At 37.5% G+C, this 13,298-nt stretch overlaps 1 non-coding gene across 1 annotated transcript; it reads right to left on the reverse strand.

The window, feature by feature from the left end:
- Positions 1-12,607: 12,607 nt before the first annotated feature.
- LOC127740136 (small nucleolar RNA R71) lies at positions 12,608-12,714 on the reverse strand. Its single transcript, XR_008000817.1, has one exon. It is a non-coding gene; the product is annotated as a small nucleolar RNA R71 (small nucleolar RNA).
- Between the last annotated feature and the right edge of the window lie 584 nt (positions 12,715-13,298).

Raw genomic sequence — 13,298 nt, forward strand, 5'->3', positions numbered from 1 at the left:
GGTGTCCCAAGGGACACCTATCAGTTGCAATTCTATTCATTCATATTAAAATAGAATATGGAGGATTCTTTTGTCATTACTGATGGGTCTCAGTTTTATTTTCAGGAGAGAGAAAGGGGCTCATATGAGTGATAGCTCATAAAGTAAAGAATTCAAAGTGTAGTTGTACTTTGGAACTCAACACATGCAGAGAGCAAAGTGGGATAAGGATTAGCGCCTCTTCCCACGCCAGGTGCCACTCCTCAAGTGGGGAAACATTGAATTGCTTTTCTTCCCACCATTCGAACCACATTTTCCATCCCTATAAAAGCCCCCTAATTTTTCCCACCTCTCCTCACACTTTTCCTTTTCTTGATTGGGACAATGAAGTTTTAAGTTTGGTGTTGGAGCAAAACCTTGTTTTTCTTGTATTTCCTTGCAAAAATCGCTCAATTCTTTTTAAAACCTTCAAACACCCTTTCTCAACCCAATGGCACCACCAAAATCATCAGCATCAAAGAAAAGAAAAACCAAGGAACCAACTTCGGGGTCCTTAAGCTTAACCTTCAATGAGTACAAGTTCCTCTCCTCATTCAACCAAAACCAATTTTATGGTTGGGTGAGTGAGAGAGGAATCATCCCAGAGGTTGGGTTCCAGCTGGGAAGAAACGAGCACATTTAGATCAACAAGGAGATAAACAATAGGGGCTGGGCACTCTTATGCAACCCACCAAGGAAGGTGGTGGAAGGCTTGGTGAGAGAGTTCTATGCCAATGCCGTTTCTCAGCCAGGACAACCCTATGGTTATCTCAGCTATGTGAGGGGGAAATCCATAGATTATAGCCCCTCTAACATAGAGAGGATGCTAATGGTGAAGCAGACAACCTCCACCCAGAAGTATGAGGAAAGAATGAAGCAATAAGACCCAGGATTTGATGAAATCCTTAATGAGATCTGTGTGCTGAATGTGCAATGGATAAACGACAAGGATGGGAGGCCCAACCAGCTGAAAAGAAGGGATTTGAGCCCCAAACTAGAGGGTGGCTAAAATTTGTGAGAAGGTCCCTAATCCCCACATCCAACACTTCAGAGGTGACCAAAGAAAGAGCTGTGCTTATCTACAGCATCATAAAAGGTGATAGTGTCAATGTTGGGGAGCTGATTGCCAGCAACATCAACAAAGTGCTGAAAAGCACTAGCGATAAACAAAGTTGGCATTTCCCAGCATAATACAAAGGTTGTGTGATGAAGCTGGGGTTGAGAATATTATTGATGAAGTGCTAGTGAAGCAAGACAAATTCATAACTACCAAGAAGATGGCCAAAGTGGTGGCTGTCAACCCACTTCAAAGGGCTAGAGAGCATAGAGCTCAAGCTCATATGCCACAACAACAACAAGAAGAAGAAGAGGCAGAGGAGCAACCACAATTCCTAGCACTCCAACTACCACCACTATATCAACAATACCAACAATTTTCTAAAGGATTCAACTGGGAGCAACTGCAAGGAGATGTACACCAAATGATAGGAGACCTACACCATTTGAGAGAAGATGTCAATTAATTCAAGGATAAACAACAAAAGCAATGGGACCAAGTGAATGAAAACATACAATAACTCCAATGGAGTTTTGAGCACCTGAAAGACCAGCAAGATCAGTCTGACTGGGGAGAAATGCAAAGTGCACTCAATAAAATAGTGGAGCAAAACAAATGGCAACAGAGGAACCTTGCTGAGTTTAGAAATCCTTTTGATGCCAGAACCATTTCAAGGAGGCAATATGATATCAACACACAAGCAAAGCTGAATCACTTGTGCAATGCTGTGGCCGCTCTTAACTCCGGATACCTAACATTCATGCAAGGGATGGAGGAGTTGAGTGCTAGACAAGAGGAAATTCTAGCTAAACACAAGGAAGATGAAAGAAACTATATGAGAAGGCTAGGATTTTGGAAGCCCAAGGACACTAAAGCACAAGAGGGATCCTCCAAAACGGATGAAGATGACTCCTCCCCCTCCAAGAAGAAAGACAAAGGAAAAGGGCCAATGAACTGAGGTTGAAACTGCTCAAGGTTGTTAAGTCCTATGGTTGACACTCTCTAATTTCTGAATCATGTTTAAGTTTTTATCCTATGTTTTACTTTTTGTTTGAGAATAAATAGTACTGCTAGGATAGTTTATGTTTCATGCTTAGTTTTTTTTATGACTGAAGTCTTTTGTGAGTCCTTTAAATTACTAGAAAGAAAATGCAATGTTAGTTTTAAGTTTTTCTCAACATCAATAAAGAATAGTTGTCTCCATAAGAGTTGTTGTGAGTGTACAAGAACAATAGTAATAGAGACTAAGACCAAGAGTGATCATTAAAAACTAAAGGATAAGGAACTAAATGTAGAACCTTGAATGAACTGAAAATAAAATGAGTCACGAAAGGCAACTAGTCTTAGAAGGTATGACAAGTAGAGGATAAGGGGTGTTCCTTGAATATCTATAGAACCAAGAAGTAGTAAGCAATAAAGACCCAAGGCTCTGAGCATCAACTACTAGGATGGAAAGAAAACATTAAAAAGCTCAAAAGAGTTAAAAACCCTAGTAAATGTTTGTGGTGAAGATGTGTCAAGAAGTGACCTGGGCAAGTAAATTCTTAGGGGTGTTTCAACACCTAGTACCCTAAAGCCAACTAGTTTGGGAGTGCTAATTGAAAGCTTAACTAAAGGGTTGTCTTGAGACAAAACACTTCGAGTCGTGGTCAATAAACAGAAAAGAAAGAACAACCAAAAAGAAAATGAAATAACTCTTACTACTTCAAGGTGAAAATCAATAAAAAAGACCCCTGAAGCTTATATTTGAAAGAACTCTCAAGGATCTAGCAGCTCTTTGTGGCATTGAAACCAAAATATGCATGCATGTGTTAAACACTTAGTCCTATCCTTAGTCATATTTTGTATCCACTCAAAGTCAAGTCTCAATTCTTATAAAAACCACTCATACTGATTTGCTTGGGACAAGCAAAGCTTAAGTTTGGTGTTGTGATGACTTGCATCATCTACCCTTTTTTTCTTGCATAAAAAGGACCATAAAAGAGCATAACCTCAATTGATCATTGCAATTCATGCAATATTTGATTGATATTATAGTACATTGCTTTGAAATGAATTTGTGCTGAATTTCAGGTGAAAAAGACTTCAAAAATGGGAAGAAAACAACAAAACAAGCTGGGCGTGTGAAACTGGTGTGTCACTTGAAGTAAACGCCACAAAAATGCATTGGCGTGGCACGCCACGAGCTGGGCAGACGCCAATACTGAAGGCCAGAGGGGATCCTCAAAGCATTTATATGGGCGTGGCACGCCAGTACAAATTTTCAGAGAGCAACAATGAAGGCCACTAAAGGGGCGTGGCACGCCAGGCTGGGCGTGGCACGCCTAGCCCATCACTTACTATAGGGCATGCCACTTGGTGTCGGAGGCGTGGCACGCCAGCTTCAAAAGTAACTTGGGCGTGTCACTTGAGGAGCCAGGTGTGGCACGCCAAGCTTAAGAAATCCACAAATGAATGGGCGTGCCACTTGGGCAGCATGGCGTAGCACGCTAGTACAAGATTCCAGAGAAGAAGTTGAAGGCTAAAAAGGTCTGGGCGTGCCACTTGAGGTCAAGGGCATGGCACGCCAAGCTCTCACCCTCACTTGGGCATGCCACTTGAGCATCCAGGCGTGGCACGCCAATGTACAAGAAAGCCAAAGCAAAGGCTGGGCGTGCCACTTTGTATCGAAGGCATGGCACGCCAGCTTAAAAGTCTCACTATGGCGTGCCACTTGAATACTGGGCGTGGAACACAAGCTAATGGAACCAAGGTAAAATGATGGGCATGGCACGCCAGCCTCTGGGCATGGCACGTTGGTTGTATTCTCCAGAGAAGGAGTTAGGAGGCAACCAAGAGGGCGTACCACTTGGTATCGAAGGCGTGGCACGCCAGCTACCATTCTCCACTCAGGCGTGCCACTTGAGTCTCAGGCGTTGCACGCCATGATCACCAATCAACCAAGAAAGGAATTGGGTGTGCCACTTAAATGTTGGGCGTGGCACACCAGCGAAGGAGCCAAGCACACAAATGGGCGTGGCACGCTAGGCACGCTAGCTCAACTTTCCAACGAGGTGAATCAAGCACACAGTATGGGCGTGGCACGCCAGACCCTGGGCGTGCCATGATAGTTTAATTTTCCAGAAGCAAGAAGAAGAGGAAGAAGACCTGGGTGTGCCACTTGGGCTCGAAGGCGTGGCACGCCAGGCTACACAAGTGATTAAGAAGACCCTCGGCGTGCCACTTGATGTCAAAAGTATGGTACGCCAGGGATGCTAATGAAGGCGGCGTGCCACTTAACGAGCTGGGCATGTCACGCCAAGTCAAAATTAGAGGAAGGTGTGGCACGCCACTGAAGCGCCAGCCACACGCCAGTTGGGAGATCACGTTTATTGAGTTTCTTTTCCCTCCAAATTGTATTTTTCTTTCCACTTTTGTATTTCTTTTATTTTTAGAGCTAGGAGTAGTATAAATAACCCCAAAAAATACTAAAAAGGGGGTTCAAGCAATTAGAAAGTGAAGTGTAGAGAATACCTTTTAGATTTACTTTTTACTTCATCATCTTCTTCATCTTGAGTAGTTTTCTCTGACATATGAGTAGCTAAATTCCCTCTCATTGAGAGAGGGAGCTCTATTGTACTTGATGGATTGATGATAGCAAATTTCTTCTTCTCTTTATTTTCTCTTTAATTTTCTAGAAGGAATTTCGTTCTTCATGCTTAGTGTTCAATTATCTTGGGAAAGAGATTGAATGCAAAATGGATTTCATGGAAACCTTGGAAAAGGAAACATGAAACCATGCTAGAAATCCATTCTCACACTTGAGTAGGATATGGGTTTTGGTGTTTGGATATGGTGACATAAAATCCTCCCTCTACTTGGACCTATGATGATGTGTGGTATAATCAGGGACTAAGCTTATCTCTCTTCATGAGCAATTAAACCAAGAAATTGGCTATTGATCAAGATCTGAGAGATTGAGTTACCAAGGGATTGGGACTCAATCAATCATGATTACCAAGAGGTCAATGAGTTGCATGATTGAAGAGGATATAAGCTGGATTTAATCCAAAGAGACAACATTTCCTGATCTCAATGAATTCCCCTATCCTCATCTTTCACCGTCTTTATAGCTTTCTTTTATACTCTACAATTCCCTATTCACATTTACATTTATGCCATTTAAACTTCTGCCCTTTACATTCTCGCCATTTCCATTTCTGCACTTTACTGCTTTTCTTTACTTTTGAGTCATTTATAATTCTGCCCATTTATAATTCAGCAATCATAATCTATTCTGTTTAGCTTAACTAATTCACCAATTAATTAAAGTTGCTCAAATCAACCAATCTCTGTGGATAGGATCCCACTCTACTGTGGGTTATTACTTGACGATAATTTTGGTGCGCTTGCCAAAAGAGCGGATTTATCATTTTTTATATGGGGAGTGAATTCCGGTCATCAATTCCCAGTCTCTCTAGACTCGACCTCTGCCTCGATGCAAAGTATTAGATTTAAACTTAAGCCAAGATCATATAGGACTTTGTCAAAAATTATATTTCCAGTAATCCATAGGATCTGAAAGCTCAATGGATCTGGCATATTCCTTGGCAGCTCATGCTGAATTAGGATACTGTACTTCTTAGTAAGTCTCTCTATTTTTTCTCCCTTTAGGTCCTTCTTTTCAAAAAGAATGTCTTTTAGACAGACCGTATAGGGGGTCCTTTTTCCCAATACCTCAGTAAAAGAGATATTGACTTGCAGCTCCTTAAGGGTTGCTGGAAAAGAGCTAATTGCTCATCTGCCAGTTCTTTCTGCACGCCAAGGAAAGGTAGCTTTTGAGGCTATCTCACCTCTGTAAAGGCGTGCTCAATGGCAGTCTCAGGATCCTTCTGGTCCTTGATTGCCTTAAGTCCCTCAGTAACATGCTCCTGAGGTTCGGCCTCCTTGGTGAAGACTACTGTCCCACCTCTTTTTAAGTTCTCCATGTCTAGAAGTTCTGTCCTAGCTGGGGTCTTCTCACAGGAGTATAAGTGCTGGTTATTGACAGCTATCTCAATGAGCTCATCTGCCTCTTCATGTGTCTCTATAAGGTCCAGAGAATCACTTGCAAAGTGATCTATTGTCTCCCTGGCCATCTCAGAGATATCTTCATAGAAGGTGATCGTCTTTCCCCATCCAGACAACACATGGGGGAGGGGGACAATTTCTGAACTTCAACTTGTACCTTTCCCAAGCATTACGGAGAGACTTGCTCTCCTTCTGTCTGAAGGTCTGGACATCTGTCACTAGCTTTGCTAGTATCTGTGAAGGAGAAAACTTGTTCAGGAAATCGTTAACAACCACATCCCAGGTGTTCACATTTCCTCTGAGTTTCATATGCCACCATTCATTTGCTTGAGCATTCAGAGCAAATGAAAAGAGTTTTAGTCTGGGGGCTTCAGAGTTAACTCCATTGACCTCTACAGTGTCACAGAACTGCAGGAAGTCGGAGATAAACTTACTAGGGTCTTCCTGGGGGTGTCCATGAAACTGGCACTTTTGCCTTAGTAGCATGATCTGATCTATGTTGACCTTAAAGTCATTTGGGTCAATAGGAATATTAAATAAATAATAACCTGGAGGTCTCCTAATTTGGATATTTCCTTTTGGATCCATAGTGACTTCAGTGTTCCTGGATACATAAACAGGAAAAAGAAAACAAGAGAGAAGAAAAATGGGAGCTCTATGTCAAAGAATAGAGGACTCCCTATAAGATGTGATCAAGAAAAGAAAGAAGCATAAAGATAGAAGAAGGAGAAGAAGAAAGAAGAGACTAATTTGAATAGAAGTAAGGAAGAGAATAATTAGAAGTAGAAGAGATAATTAAGAATTAAAATATTTTTATTTTTATTTTCTTTATTAATTAATTTTCAAAAATTAAGGTTAATAATTTAAAAAAATTGAAAATTAGTTAGTGTATTTTCGAAAAAGAGAAAAGAGAAATAGGAAGAGTGTTTTCGGAAATTAAGAGAGAGAGAGGAGTTAGTTAGGTAGTTTTGAAAAAGAGGAGAGAGAAGATAGTTAATTAATTAAGAAAAATATTTGAATTTAAAATAAGATAGAAGATAAGATAAGAAAAGATTTGAAATTAAAATTTGAAATTTGAAAAAAGATAAGATAAGAAATTAAAAAGATTTGAAAAAGATCTAATTTTAAAATTTAAAAGAAGAAAAGATAAGATAGAAAAGTTAAGATAAGTTAGGTAAGATAAGATAAGATAAGAAAATTAAGAAAAGATAAGTTTTAAAATTAAAAAGATTTAAAATTAAAAATTGAAATTTGAAAATTAAATTTTGAATTTTTGAAATTTGAAATTGAATTTTTAAATTTTGAAAGTTGAATTTTGAAATTTAAATTTGGATTTTGAAATTGAATTTTGAAATTTTAATTTTTCTGAAAATTTGAAAGTTGAAATTTTAAATTTGAAATAAGATAAGATAAGATTTTGAAAAAGATATGATTTTTTATTTTGAAAAGATTTAATTTTTGAATTTTAAAGTTTAGATAAGATAAGAGAAAAAATTTTAAAATTAAAATCTGAATTTTTTTGTGAAAATTTCAAAAATTAATAAAAAATAAAAATAGAAAAGATATTTTTTTATTTTTGAATTAAATGATAAGAGTGAAAAACAAGTAAAAGACATCAAAATTAAAATTTTGTAGATCTAAAGAGAGTAATTTTCAAAAATTGACAAGAAAAACACAAAGAGATACCAAACTTAAAAAATTTTAAGATCAAAACAACAAGAAAACACAAGAACACCTTGAAGGCTAACAAGAATACAAAGAACAAAACTCAAGAAATTTAAAGAACACAAGAACACACAAAGAACACCAAACTTAAAATTTTTAGATAACCACAACACAATTTTCGAAAATTGAATGAAAAATAACAACACCAAACTCAAAAGTTGAAACAAGATTTAACCAAAGAAGAATTATTTTTGAAAATTTTTAGAAAGAAAGACTCAAAGGAACAACAATTAGCAAGAACATAAGCACAATGCTCTAACCAATTGGACAAAAAAATAAAAAAATATTTTTGAAAAAGGTTTTAAAATTTTCGAAAAAGAGAGAAGAAGAAAATAAAAGTAAAAGACTCAAACCCAAAAAGAAAGTTATACTCTTGCAAGAATCAAAGACTCAACAAGAACACAAGACTCAAACAAAGAACAAAGATTAAACAAAGAAAAGAAAAAGATTTTCGAAAAATATATTTGATTTTTTAAAAAATATGAAGAAGAAGAAAACAAAAATAAAAGACTCAAATAAAATAAAATAAAATAAATTACCTTTTCTAGGAAGCAAGATAATTCGTCAGTTTGTCCAAACTCAACAATCCCTGACAACGACGCCAAAAAATTAGTAGCACGATTCCCCACACCTTCGTACTGTTATACTAGCAAGTGCACTGGGTTGTCCAAGTAATACCTGAGCAAAACAGGGTCGATCCCACGAGGATTGTCATTTGAAGCAAGCTATGGTTATCTTGCAGGTCTTAGTCAGGCGGAATCAGACGGTTGTTGGTTTTTATTCATCAAGAGAAACTATTTAATGCAAAATAAAGAAAAAGAGGTAGAAAATACTGATAGGAATAGGGTTAAGGATTGGAATCGCTTTGTCTTTCTGAATTAACTCTGATATTACTGCTCTCTTTGCTTGTGAGTGATTTCTTCAATGGCAGGCTGATAGGCTGCGTTTGTTTATAAAGACAGGACACTGGGACAGGACACAGAGACACAAAATCGTGTTTGACAGAGGAGACATAGACATAGACAATGTGTCCAGAGACACTGAATTAGTGTATTTTGTGTCCATCCTGACAGGAAGGACACGGGAACACTAACAGGAGACACAACTTATTTTTTATTTTTTCTTTCATTATTGTTGTTAATTTTTTATAATTATATCTTTTATTATTATATTTTTCATCTCAAATTTTTTGAATGAAAAAAATGAGAATAAATTAGATTTTTATAATTTGTTCTAGTTTATCACCAAACAGAATACAATAACACAAAATTTTGTGTCTCTGTCCATCAGTGTCTTGTCCTGTCCTATTCTCAGTGTCTTGTCCTGTCCTGTTCTCAGAAACAAAATGTGATTGACAATGGTTTGAGCAACTGCCAATACTCCTCCAGATCTGAACACAGGTTTAGTGTGGATCCATCTCTACTTGAGGGTGAAGCATGTACAATCCATTCTCCTTTATGATCCTACTCAAAGCACCACAGACAAGATCAGATCTTCCGGATCAGAGAATGCTGCATCTTTGGGTTATAGCCTTTACCTCAGAGACCCTAATCTCCCCAAAAATTGGCTAAACTGATGTCTCTAGAAGTCCCTAATGAAGTTGTGGATTAGCTGTTTGAGAGACGTATATTCAAGCTGTTGGTTCGTCACTGTCCGGTGAAAGACGCTTTCTGAACCCAAGTAGACGTGAGTGTTTGTCAGGCAGGTTCGTCTTAATGTGATGGACAGAGTTAATTTGTCAGATCATCCTACTCACCACGATGAAGTACGAATATAGATTTTAGAATTAATCAAACACGGATCGAAGAGAAACAATAATACTTTCATTAATTCATAGGACTCAGTAGGGCTCCTCCTCTCAACCTATGATGTTTAGAAACTTATACTGATGTGAAAAACAAAGTAATACATGAAAATATGTTGAAAGATGTGTTAAAGTGTGTGAATAACATGAATCTAATCCCTTAAATACTAAACAAATGACTAGTAAGGATAAAACAGTCTATTTAGTGCTAAAATTCACTTCTCGGGCCCACTTGGTGAGTGTTTGGGCCAAGATTTAATGAGATCCACGTGCTGTGAGGCTCATTGGGCGTAGAACGCTAGCTAGGGGATCTACTTTGGGAGTTTGGACACTGATCTCTGCTCTTTAGGTGCTGGACGCCTGGAAGTCAGCTTTCCATAGCCGTTGAGAGAGCTCCAATTAGACTTCTATAGCTCCAGAAAAGCTCTTTCGAATGCAGGTAGGTCAGATCCGGATAGCATCTACATTGCTTTATCTTTCTCTGAATCAGACTTCTGCTCCAACTCCTCAATTTCAACAAAAAATTACCTGAAATTGTCCAAAAATACAAAAACTCATAGTAGAATCCAAAAATATGAATTTAACACTAAAACCTATAAAAACTTAATAAAAACTAAATAAAATCTACTAAAAACTATATGAAAATGATGTCAAAAGTGTATAAAATATCCTCTCATTAGCAAGAACCAAAGGTTAACGCCCAGAACTTGAGTTAAACACCAGGTATTAGCCTAAACACTCACCAAGTGGACCCTAAAGTGGATTTTAGGACTACTTAGCTTATGTTATTTTCTTTTTTTGTACTTTTTAATTAAAAAACATTATCTTTTAGGTTTAGTCTTAGAATTTTTATTATAAATAAAGGACTTCCTTCCTTCTGAGGATGATGCCTCCCAGGAGGGGAGAAGCCCAGACATATTACATTACACCTTCTTAAAGCATGAGTAACTAAACCTCCTAGGTTAAGGATAGGAGCTCTGCTCATTTCCATGGATTAATAATATTACTTTTCTACTTTAATACATGTTTGATTCTAGAATAGGAGTAGGAGGCTTTAGTTTAGTTTTTTTTCTCTAAGTTTTCTCTCAACACCATTAGGGTTTATATTAGAGTTTTACATTTCAAGTGCCATTTCCATTTTTGATCTTGGATTTTGCTAGCCTCTATTGTAAGTATTTCTTAATTACTACTCTTTATAGTTACAATTTTGATACTCTTTCTTGTAATTAAAGTCATAGTGTTAAAAAATATATATATTTTGCAATTTTGATCTCTTGTTGATGATTTTGATGATTGATGATTATTATATGCTTGGTTGAGTTAGTATTGTTGCTTTTGATCATTTGTTGCTCATTGTTTCAAGCATTTTCTCAATTTTCTCATGTTTAGTGTTTTTGCCCACAAAGGGTTTGTGGAAATGTCAATTTGGATTATGGGCTAAATTTCTGCCTCTTGGCATAAAGAAAATGAGCTTATGGGTTTTGAGAGTTGGAATGTCCAACATTTAGTGATAATTCTTGGATTTTTAATTGTTCTTGTTTCCACTAACGCTAACTTGTTGCTAAAGCAATTAGCAAGTGAGTTAGGATTTGCGAATTAAGAACAACTATGCTCACTTGATTTATTCTCTGATGTAAGGGTTAACTAAGTCAGATTAATCCATTACAATTGTCATAGTTATGGTTGCAATAAGGAAAGGATCCCTAGCTCGTCCCAAGCCAAGATTCCATTTATGCTTTGAATCACACACACACATACATACATCAATCACTTTCATAACTTGTTCATATTACATTGCTAGTTCTTTAATTCCTTTATTAGTTCATTAATTGCAATTTTGAATGTTCTTTTATTTTTTTATTTGTTCATCTTTTTATTGAAAACCTTGATTTCCATCATAACCGAAATTGTGCACTCATTGATCATTTTTCCTTGGGAGATGACCCGGGAATTAAAACTCTCACAACTATCTTTGTTTTGCATAGTGACATCTTTTGATTTTCCAAACTTCGGTTGAGAAGATCGATTATCGGTTCAGACTATGCTATCAATGGAATAGTTTTGTGTGAAATTCTGAATTGGCATAATCTTTAACTACCAAGTTTTTGGCACTGTTGTCGGGGATACTAAGTGCAATGAGTGCTATAATTTGGTTGTTGTGAATATGTAAATAGTATGAATACTTGATTTTTGTTTGTTACTTGACACTAATTGATAGTTGGCGCCTCTATCTAAATATTTTTAGTAGTTATTGACTATTAGGTTGTTTTCGTTTATTCTCTTATTCTTGTTTGCTTTTGGTAATTGCATGTTTCCATTGATTCTTTAGTTGAATGACACGCTCGCTTCTAGACCCAAGCTTGGCCCCTTTTGACTCTGAAATAGAAAGGACTTTAACACATATTAGACAAGCTCGGCACCGGTTAGCATTTGTGCATAGTGAATCATACTCTCTTGAAGAGCAATCTAATTCACCATCACCTTCTAACCGTGATCCTCATTCTTCACTTAACGAGGGAACCTTGTATTCTTTTGTTGGAAGTGCTGAAATTTCTTTGGGTGAATTAGGTGACAACAATATGGTGGATCCACCTCAGAGAATTACTTTAAAGGAGGCCAGAGCCCCGGACATCACCTTGCAACCGGTACAAGTTCGGTACTCATATCTAGATGCCAATTTTGAGCTCAAGACGGGTATGATCAACTTGCTTTCAAAATATAATAGATTACTGGGAGAAGATCCTCTCAATCACTTGAAAGATTTTCAAGTTGCGTGCTCTACTACAAGAAGACATGGCTTAGATGAGATAGTGGTTATGGTTTTCGCTTTCCCTTTCTCCCTAGAGGGAAAGGCGAAAGAATGGTTTTACAGCCAACCTGAGGAGGTGATTTCTAATTGGGATTTGTTGCGCAAGAAGTTTCTTGAGAAGTTTTATCCACCTAAAAAGACGGATCGTCTAAGGAAGAAAATCTCTTGCATCATGCAAAGAGATGGAGAAACCCTTTATGAATATTGGGAAAGGTTCAAAAAGTTATTGAAAGCTTGTCCTCACCACTGCATTGATGAATTGGTGCTCATAAGTTACTTTTGCCAAGGGATGATCCCTGAAGACATGCTACTTCTTGATGCCTCAAGTGGAGTATCTCTCACTAAGAAAAAAAAACGAAGTGAAAGCTTGGGAAGTCATTACAGACTTGGCAGATTTAACTCAACATCTAAGGACAAGAAATCCCCATCCAAAGGCTATAAGTGAAGTCTCATCTTCCGGTGATGCTATCTTGACTTAGACGTCTGGTGAGATGACGATCTTGTTAAGGCAAATCACTCAAGGCCAACAAATTCCAAAAATGTTGCTATCTCCTCCACCCCAACCTCCTAGAATTAAAGGAAATCCTAGATCTTGTGGTATTTGTGCTTGCAACGGTCACTATACCGATGAGGGCCCTCAACTTCAAGAGGACAACACATTGATGATGGCAAATCCTTACCCACAAAGGTCCAATTACAATCAAGGCAATCAATGCTTTCAACACTATGGAGGGAACCAAAGTCAAGGATGGAGAGATAACTCCCATCAAAGGTGGAATCAACCATTTCAAGCTCAACCTTATTCCAACCAACAACACTATTATCACCAACCTTCC

The sequence above is a fragment of the Arachis duranensis genome, chromosome 6, assembly GCF_000817695.3.
Source record: "Arachis duranensis cultivar V14167 chromosome 6, aradu.V14167.gnm2.J7QH, whole genome shotgun sequence".
NCBI classification, from domain to species: Eukaryota; Viridiplantae; Streptophyta; class Magnoliopsida; order Fabales; family Fabaceae; genus Arachis; species Arachis duranensis.